Genomic DNA, 16195 nt, shown 5'->3' on the forward strand with positions numbered 1-16195 from the left:
ATAGTACCATGGTAGAGTTCAGCAGTGTATTCATTCTTCATTCACTCCATTCATTCATTCATTCACTCATTCATTCATTCATTCATTCACTCACTCATTCACGCATGCATACATGTTTTACTAAGACTTACTGGCCCCAGGGACTGAGTTATAGTTTCCATTCTACAGATGCAGAGCGCGCTGGAGGTGGATAGTGGCAGTGGCTGTAAATGAACATAGAGAGCACTGCCGAGCTCTGTATTGCCAAATGGCTGAGGTTATGAACTTCATTTTATATGTGTTTCGCCACAGCTTTACGAGGGCATCGTGAACGTGGCATGAGGTGACGAGCTGTAATGAGTAGCATCAGTAGGTGGTCAGGGTAGTGGAAGAAGTCATCCAACCAGAGGGGATGCTGGTGGGTTCTCCATGTCTGGGAATTCACTGTCTGTCTTATCTCTCTGGACAAGTAGGGTCCATTTGGGGAATCCAGGTGAGCCGAGGCTGCCGTGTGAGGCTGGGCCAGTTGGTACAGGCCTGACATCCTGGCTTTGATTCTGGGAGCCTCCGAAGGTTTCTGCCCAGGGGTGTGTCATTGCCAAGGTGTGCCTTTAGATTAATTTCATTAATCCTTCTGGCAAACTATTCGCTATTCAAAGCAATGGGACTGGGGCATGCATTCCTTTGGTGAAAACTGGGCTCTTTTAGAACCCACACATGCGGTAATGAACTGAATGGGTGACTTCTTCCCATCCCTTTAGCATATTTACTGAGGACTGTCTAAATGCATGTGGTATTCTAGACAGTGGATTCAAGGGGTAGGGTGAAACCAGTAGTCTAGAACCCTTCCACTCCCAAATAAGGAAGAAATCCTGTCATATCAGTGTGTCGTGTGTCACCACAGACATGCCACAGTGTTTCATGGAAGCTGAGAGGGTGGGCACCGGGATGTCAGGAAGGCCCCTAGGCCAGTTTGCAGAGTCCACTGGGATTGTCTAGACAGAAGCAGGGCTGACATCCTAGGAGAATGGTTAGTCAAAACTTACTGCACAGCACCAGTTGGAAGAGGACAGGTAACATTCTCTTCTAGAGCTAACGTTATTTTCTTGCTTTCAGGTGGTGTTGGCCAGAGTGAATGCTTTTGGAAGCAAGCTTAAGGTTTCAAATGTGGACCCCAAGGCCTTCACTGGTAAGTTTGTTTGATGCCTTTTTTTTTTTTCTTTTTTAACCAAATGACGCAGTTGAGGTTGTGTTTGGGATGATGAGCAAGGTTGTTATTATTGCCGGTGCTCAGTGGATGTTATGAAGTCTGAGTCCTGGAGGAAAGAAATCTCTCTCTAGGTTTGTATGAGTGGTGTAGATCAGTTGTTCTCAACATGTGTGTTGCGACCCCTTTGAGAGGTTGAATGGCCTTTTCACAGGGGTTGCACATCAGATATCCTACATATCAGATATTTTTTTTTTTGTTCTTTTTTTCGGAGCTGGGGACCGAACCCAGGCAGATATTTTTTTATTATGATTCATAACAGTAGCAACAAGAATAATTTTATGGTTGTGGAGGTCACCATAACATGAAGAACTATATTATAGGGTCACAGCACTAGGACGATTGAGAACCACTGGTGTAGACGAAGTCAGAGGAGGTGAACCCCTGGGCTTCAGGAATGGCCCTCACAGACAAGTGGTGCTTTGTCATTCTCTAAGAAGAAAAGTTAGCTGGGAGAGAGTCTAGGGATCATATGAGATTTTCTGGATATGGAAGCATGGATATATGGTGTAAAGAAAGTGGGCCTATCTGCAGACCAACAGGAACAGGAGCTTTGTCTGAAGCAGCATAGATCTTTGGTGGGATCTCTTGCCTTCTGACTATTACAGCCCAGGCCAGCACACTTGTTTAGTGAAGGATGAGAGGCTAGATACTTTTGCTTATAGAATGGTGTGGTCTTTCAGAGTTACTCAGCTCTACCTGGGTGGCCTGAAAGCAGCCAAGCTGCTATGTCAACAAAGGGGAGATGGCTATGCTCTAGTAAACCTTGTCTAGAAAATGAGGGTAGGCTGGATTTGACCAGTGGTCTGTGGTTTATCAACTCCTTTTCTAGACCCCCAGTGCCAGCTGTTTTCAAGACAATAGGAATCTGTTTAAGTTATGTTGAGTGGAGAATTGACTAAAGCGACATTTTAGGAACACTTATCTGATGGCTAGGCAGGAGGTTATAGGGGTAATGCATGGTGCTGTCATGTGGCCAGTGGCAGATACACAGTCAATGGGAGGTTGCAAGGGAAGAGCCCATCTGATGTGCAGACTTCAGGAGTCAAAGATGAAAGTTGACATTTGGTGTTTCATGGCAGTATCATCTTCAGGAGGGTAGGCACTGGAATTGGGAAGAGATAGTTAATGTTGGTACCAATTGATCGATTACCATGCTGAGGACAGAACTCAGACCTTCATGGATGTTTGACAAATCCTCAACCACTGAACTCCATCTACTCTTCTGACACTGATGAGTTTTCAGATGAGTTAAATGACATTGGCTCATCCATAGGAAATGTCCAGTTTACAGTTCATGATACAGGACCTGAGCCAAGACAGTTGTGACTAGAGATGTAGAATGGACATTTGAGTCTGGGTTGTAAGCCTTAGCCTTTAACATCTGAGCCATCTCTTCAGCTCCACCAGGGTTTCAAGGAAGTAGAGGACTGAGTTTTAGAAAAACATGCATAGCTTGGGGTGGGAAGAAGAAGGTGAGAGACACCCAGAGGCCAAGGAAAAGTGTTTCCTTATAGCTGAAACAGAAGAAGGGCCAGAGGAGCCTATCCTGTAGCTTTGGGGCAGGCCAGGCATGTTGTGACCAGTCTTCCTTGCCTTCTTGGAGCTGAGTATGTTGGCACTGGTATGCACACTGGGCTTCCGACTGTGTTCTTAGGCTAGCTTTGAGGCGTGGTGTTCCCAACTCTGCCACAACTTGCACCGTGGAATCTGGCTTGGGTTTAGAGTCTTGCCGTGAGATGAGATGTGATCTGCCAGGGGGAAATGGTTGTATTTGCATGAAACGAAGGAGAAAAGTAGAATAGCCAAAATTGAAGTCAGACTTGTTGTGGGGGAGTCTGGACAAGTGTGTGGGATTTGAGATCATTCCTGAGGTCGCTGACCAGTTTCTATTCTGTGCATCTTGACATAGGCTCCGTGGTTGGAAATGTAAGGACTTTTTCACCTTTTGGCTTGGTTTGTATGAAGGTAGCAGAGGGCTGAGTCCTCCAAGTACATCATCCCATTTTAATTCTACATGACCTCTGCTGGGAGAGTTAGTATTCCGGTCAGCTGTGAGGAAACCCAGCCACTAAGATGTTTAATACACCATGCAGAGTAACGGGACTGGAACTGGGTTCTGCATGACCCTTGTGCTGTTTGCTTCCTCTTATCTAAGTCTGGGATTTCTTCTCCCACTTACATAGAAATAGACGGAGTCAGATTCTAACAATTGAGAGCAGAGAGCAGGTGTTCCCACTTCCCAGGAACCTGTGAAAAGGGTGAGAAAATTGGAAGAAATGACAATCAAACCTCAAGCGTTAATAGCTTCCCAGAAAGATGATTCTTCAGTTAGAGAAAGTGGTGGCTCTGGGTTTGGAGAGGGACTCCCACAAAAGGCATGGGGATAGAATAAGTCCTGCCTCGTGATCATGCTGTGAGATATTTTTTATTATTATTATTATTATTATTATTATTATTATTATTATTATTATTATTATTATTGCTGCCAATGCTTGGTGTTAGTCTTCACTTATTTCTAGCATCAAGCTACAAAGTTTTGTTTTCTCACCATGTCCCCAGCATTTAGCACAGTCAGGTACGGAGTCTGTTACATGTTCCCTGAGTATTTGCTGCTTCCAGGGGGTCAGGTGATATTGGGTACTGACTTTGTTCGTTTTCTGTTGCTATGAAAACACACCATGACCAAACGACTTGTAAAGGGAAGTGTTCAACTTGGGGCTTATGTTTCAGAGGGTTAGAGTCCCCAACCATCACGGCAGGGAACGTGGTAGCAGGTAATGCATTGGAGCAGTAGCTGAGAACTTATGTCTTGAGACACAACCACCAGGCTGAGAGAGCTAACTGGGAAACCTCAAAGCCCACCCTGAGTGACACACATACCTCCTCCCCCAAAGCCACACCTCCTAATCCTTCCCAGACAGTTCCACCAACTGGGCAACTGGGGACCAAGTTTTTAAATATATGAGCTTATGGGGGCCATTTTCATTCAAACCATCAGAGATAGAGTGATCAGCCTCTTGTGACAGACCCTGCTCCCAGTACTGCAGTTACAGTGGTGACACAGGATTGGGGGTAGGGTGTCGTCTGTGTCATCACAAGGCAGACAACAGCATGTCTAGAACACAGAAATGGTCATGGTAGAGTAGAGAATGAGGGGCCGATGGCTCAGGTAGGGTGGTCAGGAAGCCTGTAGGAAAGCATATGGACACTCTTGGAAGGGGTGTGGGTCTGTCAGCTGAGCTCTCCACACTTCCTCTTGGTCTTTTCCTTAGGACTGCATTGCCCCGGCTCCCTCAGTCAAGGGTGCCCTCCTGAGGTCTCTCTGGCTGTGCTCCGGCTCTGGCTCTGGCTCTTCCCACAGACTTACTCTCCCAGGGCTCTCCTTCACCCTTTTTAGCTTGCTTGTGTCCACTCGTTCCCATCTTTAGTGTCAGGTTCTGCTTGAGCCACTCTTCATCTCCCTGCTGTTCTCCCGGATGAGCTCCTCTGTTCTCCTTTGTTCCAGAGGCCTCACAGCCAGTCTTTACCAAGACTCCCAACAGTGTCCTCTCCCAAGTGCCCTGGCCTGCCTCACTCTTCTCGACTCATCCTTGTTGTCTCCTTTCATCTGTCATATCAGTGTCTCCCATGTTCTTATAATTTACAAACTCCTTATTTTATGTAGCCTCTCCTTTCTCTCCCCCTAAACCCACCCCCGTGTGTGAGTGTGTGAGTGTGTGTGTGTGTGCGTGTGTGTGTGAGAGTGTGTGTATGAGTGTGTGTGTGCGTGTGTGTGTGCGTGTGTGTGTGCGTGTGTGTGTGCGCGTGTGTGTGTGAGTGTGTGCGTGTGTGTGTGTGAGTGTGTGCGTGTGTGTGCGTGTGTGTGTGCGTGTGTGTATGAGTGTGTGTGTGCGTGTGTGTGTGCGTGTGTGCGTGAGTGTGTGCGTGTGTGTGTGCGTGTGTGTGTATGAGTGTGTGTGTGCATGTGTGTATGAGTGTGTGTGTGAGTGTGTGCGTGTGTGTGAGTGTGTGCGTGTGTGTGAGTGTGTGCGTGTGTGTGTGCGCGCGTGTGTGTGTGTGTGCGTGTGTAAGAGTGCATACATGTGTGGAGGTTTGAGGATGACTTGATGCTTCCACCATGGGGTTAAGGATTCAACTCAGATCGTCAGGTCTGTGTGGCAGTCACCTTTACCTGCTGAGCCACCTCACTGACCCTTGTCAATTATTTTTCTTCTCTTCCCTCATTGTTTAGGACTCATCATTTCTGGGAGAGATCTACTCCCTCCCCTCCAGATCCTATTAATTGGTTCTCCTATCCGTCTTTCTCCTCCCTCATTCTACTCATACTCCTGTTAATGCTGTGTTTCTAACTCACACATCTCATGGCTTTCATCTACTTAAACCTCTTCATGAGATCCCCAATAGTTTCAGAGTAAAGGGCTTTACAGCCCTTTCGGAGCCTGTAGTCTTCCCATTACCTGGTATTTAGCCACTTAATACATTATCACAGATTCCAACCGCAGCCCAGTCCCCAATGGCCTCTACAAAGTACCTTTTCAAGCTCTGGGTTCTCTTGGAAATAAGCTGTCCACCACTCCTCACCTAGGGACTCAGTTCCAATTTCTCCTGTTCAACTAGATACCCCCTCATTTCCTCCCTGAACCTGGAGCTGACCTTCCTCCTTCTTCCCATAATACATTGCATGGCTCTCTGGTGCATAAGGTACTTACAGGAGAGCTGTTGATTTACTTATCTATAATGCTCAGTAAACTGAGCTTACGGGTGGAGAAAACACCCCCTCCACACACACACACACACAAACACGGACATACATGGACACACACATTCCCCTTCATTCTTTACACACACCCCTCCCTCTTCGTTCTCAGCCTGCACAGTGCACCTGGCTCAGGAAGTGTTTGTTGAAAGAGTGTGGATAGCAGAGTCTGTTTGCACAGCTAAACAACAGATTTGTAATGTGATCAGGTGTACCCGGAGTTGGAAGTTCATTGGTGGTTGGATTTGATTGGGCCGGACTCCTTAGCTTCGGGTGCTGGACAGACTGTTCCAGGCTGGAGTTTGTGACCGTTGTAATTTCCGGACATCTCAGGACTTCGGGAGCATTTATTCCCTATGTTCTTTGCCTCTAACTTCCAATCAAATTTTTCTGTTGTTGATGGAATAATGCTTGCAATTCAAAATGAAAAATAATCCATCAAGGAGTTCTTAGGAATGAAGTCCACCCAGCATGGTCCTGGATGAATCTCAAATATCCTAAATGAGCCCAGTACTGATTCTTGCCAACTCCCGCCTTGTAGCCTTTCCCCTGGTCTGGCTGGTGGGTGTGGATCCCTAGTCATCTGTGGAGGTAGACATTACTACATCTGGTGTCTCATGATGCCCCTAGTGTGTACTGAGAAGTGACATGAACACGCAAGGTTCTGACCAGGTGTCCCAGGCAAGCATCTGCATTCCATCCAGGAGCTAACACAGTTACTGGGTTTATAGCAAGTCAGTGTGTATGTTTTTGTGGGGGCTCCATGCTTGCCTCCTTCTCCTCCTTCTCCTCCTCCTTCTCCTGTGTAGAACTAAGATCCTGTGCCAAGAACGCAGCTCTCATCTGTGAACTCTCAGCAAGCCAGGAAGGCTTCCCAGAAGAGGTGTTCTTGCTGACCAGGGCAGGGCTCTCAGCTGCCTTCCTTCCTATCAGACTGCCTCCCTGTGCAGGGACTTTCCACGGCTGCCCACTCTGCATGGAAGCCCATCCCACGCCTGTGAGGTCCTTGCATGTCATCGGATACAGTAGAAAGCCTTCCTTGATAAGAAAGCTAAGTCCTCCGTGGGGGGAAATAGAATCCAGTTTTGGTAATAGGGATGGAGCCTAAGGTCACAAGCTAGGCAAGCGCTCCAGCTCTGAGCACCTCCTCAGCTCAGAGGCTAGGTCTCACCAATGATTTTTACATGTCATTGTCTACCCAGACTGACAGCTCTGTGTGTGTCCAGCACTGCCAAAGTGCTTGGTGGGAAGCTACTGTTTGTAGGGGCTAAGACCTGTTAACCAAGGTACTATTATGACTACCCAGAAGACCCTGTGTAGGACACCGAGGCCCTACCTCCCCCTACTGACTCTGGCAGTGAGGAGGTGTCTCAGTCAGGGTTTCTCTTCCTGCATAAAACATCATGACCAAGAAGCAAGTTGGGGAGGAAAGGGCTAATTCAGCTTACACTTCCACACTGCTGTTCATCACCAAAGCAACTCAGGACTGGAACTCAAGCAGGTCAGGAAGCAGGAGCTGATGCAGAGGTCATGGAGGAATGTTTCTTACTGGCTTGCTTCCCCTGGCTTGCTTTCTTATAGAACCCAAGACCACCAGCCCAGGGATGGCACCACTCACAATGGTCTGGGTTCACCCTCCTTGATCACTAGTTGAGAAAATGCCTTACAGCTGGATCTCATGGAAGCATTTCCTCAAGGGAGGCTCCTTTCTCTGTGATAACTCCATGTCAAGTTGACACACAAAACCAGCCAGTACAGGAGGCTAGTCCCATGTTCCATGCTGCCAGTGTGTGCTTGTGCCCATTCTTCTATGTCCTGAGTCATGTGTGCCAGCAACTCATTCTTCTCCTCTTCCTGGCCAGCATTCATCCCAGATATCATCTCATTTATTTGTGTCGTTATGGCAAATGGTGGTTTGTTCTAATGTTGGGCAACGCCTGTGAGCCCCAGGACGGCAACAGTCACTAAAACTTACAAGCAGGTGTCCCACCCTGTGCTGACTGACAGCCTAAGGAACCAGTTACTCATCCTTGGAGTCTCCCTTCCCCTTGTCTGAGTACGGACTGTGAAAGAGCCTAGAGACCCTCTGCTCTGTGAACTTCTTTTGCTATGCTATGGGATTAGCCCAAGTCTTACTTCCTGGGATCTGCAATGGAGTCATCTGCCAAGGAAGCATTGAGGCCTGGTGGAGTCTGCCCCTTTGTGTGATCTTCGTCTACCTGGATCCTCCCAGTTCTCTTGTTCTTTAACCCTCCGTAATGAAAGGAGTCATTGGGCCTCCTAGGACAGAGGCTGGTATGTGGACCTGCATGTACTCCCAAGGATGACTGACCACTCGGGTCATAATGACCTGTGTGTCTGCCATCTTTGTCCTTCTGGAGCTCATCAGGACCCAGAGGAGCCCTGGAGTTAGTGTCCGAGGTCTCAGGGTTCTGCAGAAAGGGCAAGAGAGAAACAGAAGTTACTTCCTTAAGAGCAGCCACTTCATGGTGCAGATGTGCATGCTGCTGCTGCTGCTGCTGCTGCTGCTGCTGGTGTGTGTGTGTGTGTGTGTGTGTGTGTGTGTGTGTGTGTGTACGCGTGCGCACGCGCGCGCTTCGCTTGCATAACTTACCACTCAGCTACACCTCCTCTTCTCAGGAGACTAATGTGCCACTTTGAATAATGTATCATTGCTCTTGGCTAAAGAAATACTTTCTCCTTGCCCAGTCTGAAGCCTCCCTCCTCCCTGCTTTGGCACTCTCTGTCCACTGGCTTATGTGGTCATCAGAACCCTCCTCCCAGAGTGCAGTGACATGAAATTTTGCTGTGGACTCCAAGCAGCTGGTCAGGGGCTGGGCCACAGAGGAAGCTGGATAGGTTCCCCAGGGCACCTTACCCGGCTGTTAGGGCTTTCTGAGGCCAGTGTGGCTCAAGTCCAAATGAGTCACAATGCTATTTAGTGAGAAAAACAAAAACAGAGATGGCTTCTGACCAGGTAGGGAAAGGGGGCAGTGGCAGCAGGGAGTGTGGGTGATAGATAGTGGGGATCAGGCACTGTTATTGGCTGCAGACTGAGATGTCTGAAAGTGCAGATAGCCTCCAAGCCTCCTTCAAAGGGCACTTGTCACCCTGGCCATAGGCTCTGGAGACTGGCCTGCTTTGGAATGTCAGCCGTGCCCTGACCTCAGACAAACCCTCGGGCTGTGCTGACTTTGTAGGTGGCACTGTAACAAGAGATGTTCCCTTTGTGTGATCCTCACATGTAGAAAACACCAACTATCTAGTGTCTGCTATCATAAGCATTGTTTCCAGAAGTACCCTTGTTAGCAGCAGCCGTGGGACACCTGGTGGAGACTTATAAAGCCTCAGAGCACAGCGAAGGCTGTGACAGATGGGTGAGGTGACAGGAACACACTGAGAATCGCTGGTTACACCTCTGTATCACTGTCAGTGCAAATGTATGTTGTCTGCCATTGACAAAATGACTGAACACTGTTTTACAATGTTGACTCTAAGCTCTCCATTCTTCTGTCTGAGGCGGCTTTGTCAGACAGGCCCTTGCTGGCCTCGTGCCCAGTGGCTGTGTGACCCACATTGGCCAGTCTGGGTGCCAAGTGCCTGGACAGCACCTGGCATAGAGAAGCATGTTCATGGCTGCTGATATTATTGGATGATCTTTTCCTTAATGATGAACGTTTAATACCCTTCAGTAAGTTCTGGATTTGCTGAGAGTGAATCCCAGCAGTGCGTGAGCCTGAGAAGTCCTGCTCTCAGACGGCCACGCCTTTGTTCATCATTTCACTTGCTGCTAGACAAATGTATTGACTTCAGTTTGGGGGTTATAAAAAAGGATAGGTACTGCAAATGGAGGGGAAATGTCATAGGTCAGAACCTGACATTCATAGCTGCTGTCATCTTCTCATGTTAGGAATAATCTGTCTTCCCTGCTTTCCTCCTATCAGGAATGGTGCTATAAACCAAGATTTTGGGAAGAGAGGCAGAAGGAATTACTACAAGGTTGAAGTCAGACTGGCATATGTAGCAAGTTCCAGGCCAGTCAGGCCTACACAGCTACACCCTGCCTAGGACAACAGGAACAAGAAAATGACTGTCTAGGTGGAGGTTAGTGTGTGTGGGAAAAGGTTTTCATGCAAATAGGGTATTGCTGATTGAATAGGAGTTGGACAGAGAAGATGCTGTTCATTAAAACAGCATGGGTGTTTTGGGTAGACATGTTAACTTCCTCTGATCTCTGCCAATATGTTGATATATTCAAAGTTTGTGCATCTCTTTTCTCTTCCTGTTTTCTCTCATTGTGTTTTTTTCTTTTCAATCCCATTCTAAAAAAAAAACAAAACAAAACAAAAAACACAAAACACAAAACAGAGACTCAGAATTTCTTAAAGAAATTTTCTTCTCTCTTTCCTCTCCCCACTTCATGCCCCACCCCACCATTTTCAACAAATTCCCATGTCATCTAGCTAGCCTCAGACTTGCTATGTATGGAGCCAAGGCTAGCCTTGAGCCCCAGGTCCCCCCCATCCCCACCTCTTTCCCGAGTAGTTTCTTTATGCTGTGGTAAGCCCTCAAAGGTTGTATTTATTATCCTTGGGTTATTATCTCCTGCGCTTTCCCATGGCTGTCCCTTTCCACCCTCTTCTCTGCTTATTGTGTCTTAGCAATGAAGAAACTGCCACCACCCCACCCGCCCCCATCTCCCACATTTTCTGTATGCCAGCCACATGCACCTGTCCTTCAGTCCCCAGAACACCAGGCAACTTTAGGAAACAGGCTGTGCCTTGTTCTCTGTGGGTAAGAAAACAGAGGCTTAGAAAGGTTAGTGTACTGGGCATGTACGGGGGCTGCAGTCCAGAACCAGGGTTCTTTGCCCTGGTGCTGCCCCCACCCCGACCTCCACACCACAGCATCTATGCCTGAGGTTGGATTTGGGTTGCTGCTCCTTCAGCCTGCTCAGTGCAGGCTGCCGTTCTGCCCTCTTCTTATCATGGGCCCAGAATCATCTGAAAGCATTTGTTCTGCTTCACAGTCACACATGATGACACACTTTCCTCTCCCACTCATGTTTTTCTAAGGTAGCTGTAGGCAACAGGTATGAACTCTTGACACTGGTGGCCCCCAGTGAGTATGGGAGAGCACACAGGGGCCTATCCTGGCACTGGAGGGTCAACCCCACCTCCCTTCCACCAGGAGCTGCACAGGAGTCATCACTCCTCCTCGACCCACACTGGCTTAGCCTCTAAACCCTCCATAGATGAGGCCATAGATGAGGCCCTGGTGGGAAGGTATGTAGGTGCTGGTGCCCTCTTCCTGGTCACAAATCCTGTACTTCCCAGCAAACCAATGGCTTTTCCTGTCCCCACACGCAGATAGGTCCAAGGCCTGCTTCCCAACATCATTCCCAGAATTAAATGGTTCAACCTGGACTCTTGGTGCACTGACTTGGTACACTGTGTTCTGCCTTATCATGGGTCCAGAATCATCTAAAAGCGATTGTTCTGCTTCACAGTCACACATGATGACACGATTTCCTCTCCCACTCACGTTTTTCTAAGGTAGCTGTGGGCAACAGGTGCAACTCTTGTCATGGTGGCCCCCAGTGAGTATGGGAGCCCATACTGGGTATCCCAGATAGCATTATCATTGTGACGAAACACCATGACCAAGAGCAGGGATTTTTGCCTTATACTCCACATCCTAGTCCATCAGTAAAGGAAGTCAGGACAAGAAATCAAACAGGGCAGGAACCTGGAGGCAGGAGCTGATGCAGAGGCCATGGAGGGGTGCTACTTACTAGCTTGTCCCTCCTAGCTTACTCAGCGTGCTTTCTTACAGTTCCTAGGACCACCAGCTTAGGTATGGCCCCACCCACCATCCATCACTAGTTAAGAAAATGTGCTACAGACTTGCCTACAGCCTGACCTTACGGAGGCGTATTCTCAATTGAGGTTGCTTCCTTGCTGATAACTCTAGCCTGTGTCAAGTTGACATAAACCCAGCCAGCACGTTGGGCTTCTGCAGTTGGAACTTAAACACCTTCGCCAGGCATCATGTTCGTTACACTTTGCCACCCCTGAGATGCTCAGTGTTTGGATTTCTTGAAGCTCTTTGTTGCTAGAAAGTCCCCAAGGGGAGCAAGCATTCCATCCCACTGAGCATTATTAGTGCGTCAGTCACTGCCTCATTTTGCAGCCTTTTTCAGGGCAGACAGCAGCAGGGCTGCAAGTCACTGCTGCCTGTGGGTTCTTCTACGCCTCTCTGCAGTGAGCACTCCATTCATCCAAATGTCCTCTGTGCTTAGTGCTCAGGTTAGATGATTGAACCCAGAAGGAGAGAGGCTTGCTACCATGGTTCTGCAGGGGCTCGAGGACGGCTGCAGGGTGGCCGTAACTCTCAGATGACTTTAGAACAAATCTAAAAAGGATGAGTGCCAGTGTGCCAGCTATATCCCAAGCGGAAGGGTCTCAGGGCAGAGATAGGGGCCTGCCTGATGGTGAGACACAGGCTACATGTCTGGGGCTGTGGTCAGCAGTGGGGCTTCCAAGTCGCTGTGTCATGGTAAACACATAGTCCACAGGAAGACACACCCAGCCCAAGTCTTGGTGCCAGCCTGGACCTTGCTCCTGGGCCCTCATCTCACACACTTACACTGAGCCGTGTTGTTCTGGCCGTCCCAGTCCAGTATAGCTAAGCAGACGTCTCAATTTGTTCTTTTAGAGGGTAAGACCGATCCCCAGACATTCGTGCTCTTCCACAGTCCTCCCCAAATGTAGATGCCAGCATTGATTCTGTATCTTCTCCCCTTCTTCGCTGTGCCTGACAGTAATTCTGAGATTTTCCTTCGAGTACGCCTGAAAGGTACCAGCCCTTTCTGCCCTCATCCAGCCCTTCTTTGTCTTAGGCAGTCACACTGGCTGCACTGGCCCTGCTGCTTTCAGTGTTCCTCAGATAGGCATGGGCAAGCAAGGCCTCCAAGCCCTTTTGCTATTCCAGAGTCTTGAGTGGCCTCTGGCATGCTTGGGATAGAGACTAAACATCCTGCCCTTGCCTGCCATCCCTTCGTCTCAACCCTTGGCGCTCACTGCTTAGCTGACTTTCCCATAGGCTCTGTATCTTCCTCTCTGGTCCTGTTTCTTGCCTCCAGCTTTGCACTCAACTCATCTCAGTCTCACTTGCTATTCTCCCACATTTGTGTTTGGCTCAATATTGTGTGGCAAAACTCTTCCTGAGAATCCAGAACAGACCAAAGTACGGATACCGTTAAAGTCCAGCTTGGTGAACCAATGAGTTTTATTGGGTTTACTTACAGGAGCAGAAATTACTCAAAGACAACTACATTACCAAAGTCTACCCCAACACAGGTGACAGCTCACAAAGCTGGGAACCTAGAACACAATGCACAGCCTGCTGACAACTCAACAAGTTGGAGAGCATCCTTTCCAGGTCTTTCAGTTGGTCCAAACTTCTTCCAGGCAGCTTGGCTGGCATGATCTTCTTCCAGGCAGCGTGTCTCAGTCTTCTTTGCAGCTTTGCTTATTTTGAGTTTTCTTTGCAGCTGGCTTTGCCTCTTCTGAGAGGAACTCTCAGCTTTCATTGTTTACTCTGGTGGGAGGTACCTGATGAATCTGGTTGGTTTCAGGGACTTCCTGTCTTTATTTTGAGTTGTTACCTTCCCGCTTAAGGAGCTTCCCTGTAGGATACAATGTTTCAATCTCAGAGGAAACTGTTATACAACACTCAGACTTTTTGGGTCTGGTCTCCATTCAAGCAATTTCTCACCTGTCTTTAAAATACTTTAAAAACCATTCCCTTTCCTTAGTCTTCCCACCCATTGTTCTGTCCTTATATACTCTGTTAATTTCCATTACCTGTCATCACTACTTTGTTTTCTTGTGTGCCATGTGTTATATTTCTCTAGAATAGAAATCCACGGGGCTTAGAGATGGCTCAGAGGTTAAGATGGTGGCTCACAACCATCTGTAATGGAATCTGATGTCCTCTACTCGCGTGTCTGAAGATAGCTATAGTATATTCTTATACATAAAATAAATAATTCTTTAAAAAAATCTACAAGGAGGTCCTTGTTTATTAGTCCCACTCCTCTGGGACTCTAAAGATGAGCTGTGGGGAGCCTGTGTCTGAATTAGCATAGACAGGCATGGTGTCCGATACAGGCATGGTGTCCGTTCTGTCCTTGTAGTTCCAGCAGTCATTTTTCAGGAGGTGAATGATGTTGGTCAACACTTTTATTTTAGAAAGCCAGCTGGTGGCAGTGTGGGGGCTGAACCGGGGGAGGGAGGTGGCAGCAAGTCTTCAAAGGCTGGTAGAATTGGTTCAGGAAATCGATGCTGAGTCTGTGCTGAGGGTACAGATGACAGGACTCAGAGACCTCTGAGGATCTGTGATTTGTATTTGTAGTGTGGTGGGATGAGCTGGTATGGAGAGAGGCAGATAACTAACTCTCCCTGCTGTTCTTCTCACCATGAAAATTTGAGCTGTGGATGTATTTTATGTAAGGCTATTGGCACTGTGCAGGGCACTGGGTAGCACTGTGCAGAGCACTCCAGGGGGCACTCTGGGAAGCACCTCTACAAATGAGAGCTATTTTCTTCTAAGAACTCAGTCCTCTCCAGTCCTGATGAAAGTCTCTTATCTCTGAGAAAGCATTCTGACCCTTAGTTTAGTTCATTTAATAGTGGTGCTGGTCTTGAACTCGGAGTATTCTGGTCTTGAACTCAGAGTATTCTGGTCTTAGCCTCTTGAATAGGTGGACTGACAGGCCTGCACCTTTTAAGTCTGGCTGCATCCTAATGTCTTAGGCCTTACTCCAAAGTCTCCAGTTGTAATGCTGAGCCCCATGAGCTGAAATGCTACTGTCTATAGAGGCCACCTCTTGCCTATGACATCCCTTCTGGTCCCCGTGGCATAGAAATAACATAAGCAGCTACATCTGAGTGCTTCCAGAGTGCTAACTGTGCTGTGAAGCAGATCATGCTAGCCCTGCTATCCTTAAGAGCATGGAATTAGACGGATTGTGATTGAACCTCAACTCACTGTAGCCCTTGGGGATGCAACCCAAGCCTCTCTGATATTCTCCTTCTAGATCTGGAAAACAGATGTAGCATAGAGAGAGGGTGCATAGACTTACTGTGAAAATGAAAGGAAACAGCATGACCCTGGTGTAGTGGTTGCATGCCTAGTGATCCCAGAGCTTGGTAGATGCAGGCAGGAAGAGCAGGAGCTTAGGGTTATCCTTGGCTGTAATTAGTTTGAGGTCAGCCTAGATACGGCCTCACTCCCTCCACCAAAAACAAAACAAAAGGAAAGAAAAAAATAATATACACTTACTGCTTACTGTGAGGTAAATATTGTGCTGTCGGTCACTAATAGCATATTGCAGATACAATTACTGTCATCACCATTAATATCCTGGGGCTACACAGCTAGGATGCAGGTAGCACCCTGGCTTCTTTTTTTCCTGTCCCAAACTGTTGCTCCTAAGTTTGTCTGGGACCTTCTGGTCCCCACGTTGGCATCTTTTTCTGGGTGTGACATTTGTCCTTATTATAGGAGTGGGTTCAAGGTCAGTTGGGGTAGCATCTCCATTGTGTATAGCCACTGACTAAACCATGGTTGGATTGTTGATGTAGGAGCTTGTACAATTTCCCATACTAGTCATTGTCATTGCTTGTGCTGTGAGAAACTGGGCTCTTCCTGGGTGGTCAGTTATGTTGGCAGGTGGTCTTAAGTGTCACAGAAGTGACAGCAGAAAGGTTGGTGCTCCTTATCCTTGCAGGGTGTGTGTGTGTGTGTGTGTGTGTGTGTGTGTGTGTGTGTAGGATTACCTTGTGAATCTGATGGTGTTTGTAAACCCATGTCCCCCAAATAAGAAAACCAGCCACAAGCCTGGCTCTTCCCTCAGGGACTACCCTCAAGTCCACCACTTCCAGTTGCACCTCCATACCCAGGGTCAGGCTGTGTACTCTTCTATCTCGATGTCTTTGCTCCTTGGCAACTGTGGAGGGCTTAGTGCTTCTGAAGGATGCTTGTGTCTTAGGGCCGTAGGACATCCTGGTAGCGTTTGGAAATACCTGTCTGATGACATTTGCTACTTGCATTTATTTCTCATAATTGGGAAATGGATTCACACACTAGAGCTAGCCTGGCCATTTTGATGAGATGCACCTGCT

At 47.9% G+C, this 16195-nt stretch overlaps 1 protein-coding gene across 19 annotated transcripts in view; it reads left to right on the forward strand.

Annotated features, from left to right (window-relative positions):
• Nucleotides 1–16195, forward strand: part of Bmal1 (basic helix-loop-helix ARNT like 1) — a 98861-nt gene that overhangs the window by 24840 nt on the left and 57826 nt on the right. For 9 of the 19 annotated variants that reach the window (XM_087551740.1, XM_087551749.1, XM_087551757.1 and 6 more), the window contains exon 2: nucleotides 1096–1168. The gene's annotated coding sequence lies outside the window, so the exon portion shown is untranslated. Of the gene's footprint in view, nucleotides 1–1069; nucleotides 1169–9949; nucleotides 10110–16195 lie in introns of all 19 variants that reach the window. The other 10 variants (XM_087551742.1, XM_087551753.1, XM_087551768.1 and 7 more) reach the window with 2 other exon arrangements.

Source organism: Rattus norvegicus, chromosome 1, assembly GCF_021556685.1.
Source record: "Rattus norvegicus strain SHRSP/BbbUtx chromosome 1, alternate assembly SHRSP_T2T, whole genome shotgun sequence".
NCBI lineage: Eukaryota > Metazoa > Chordata > Mammalia > Rodentia > Muridae > Rattus > Rattus norvegicus.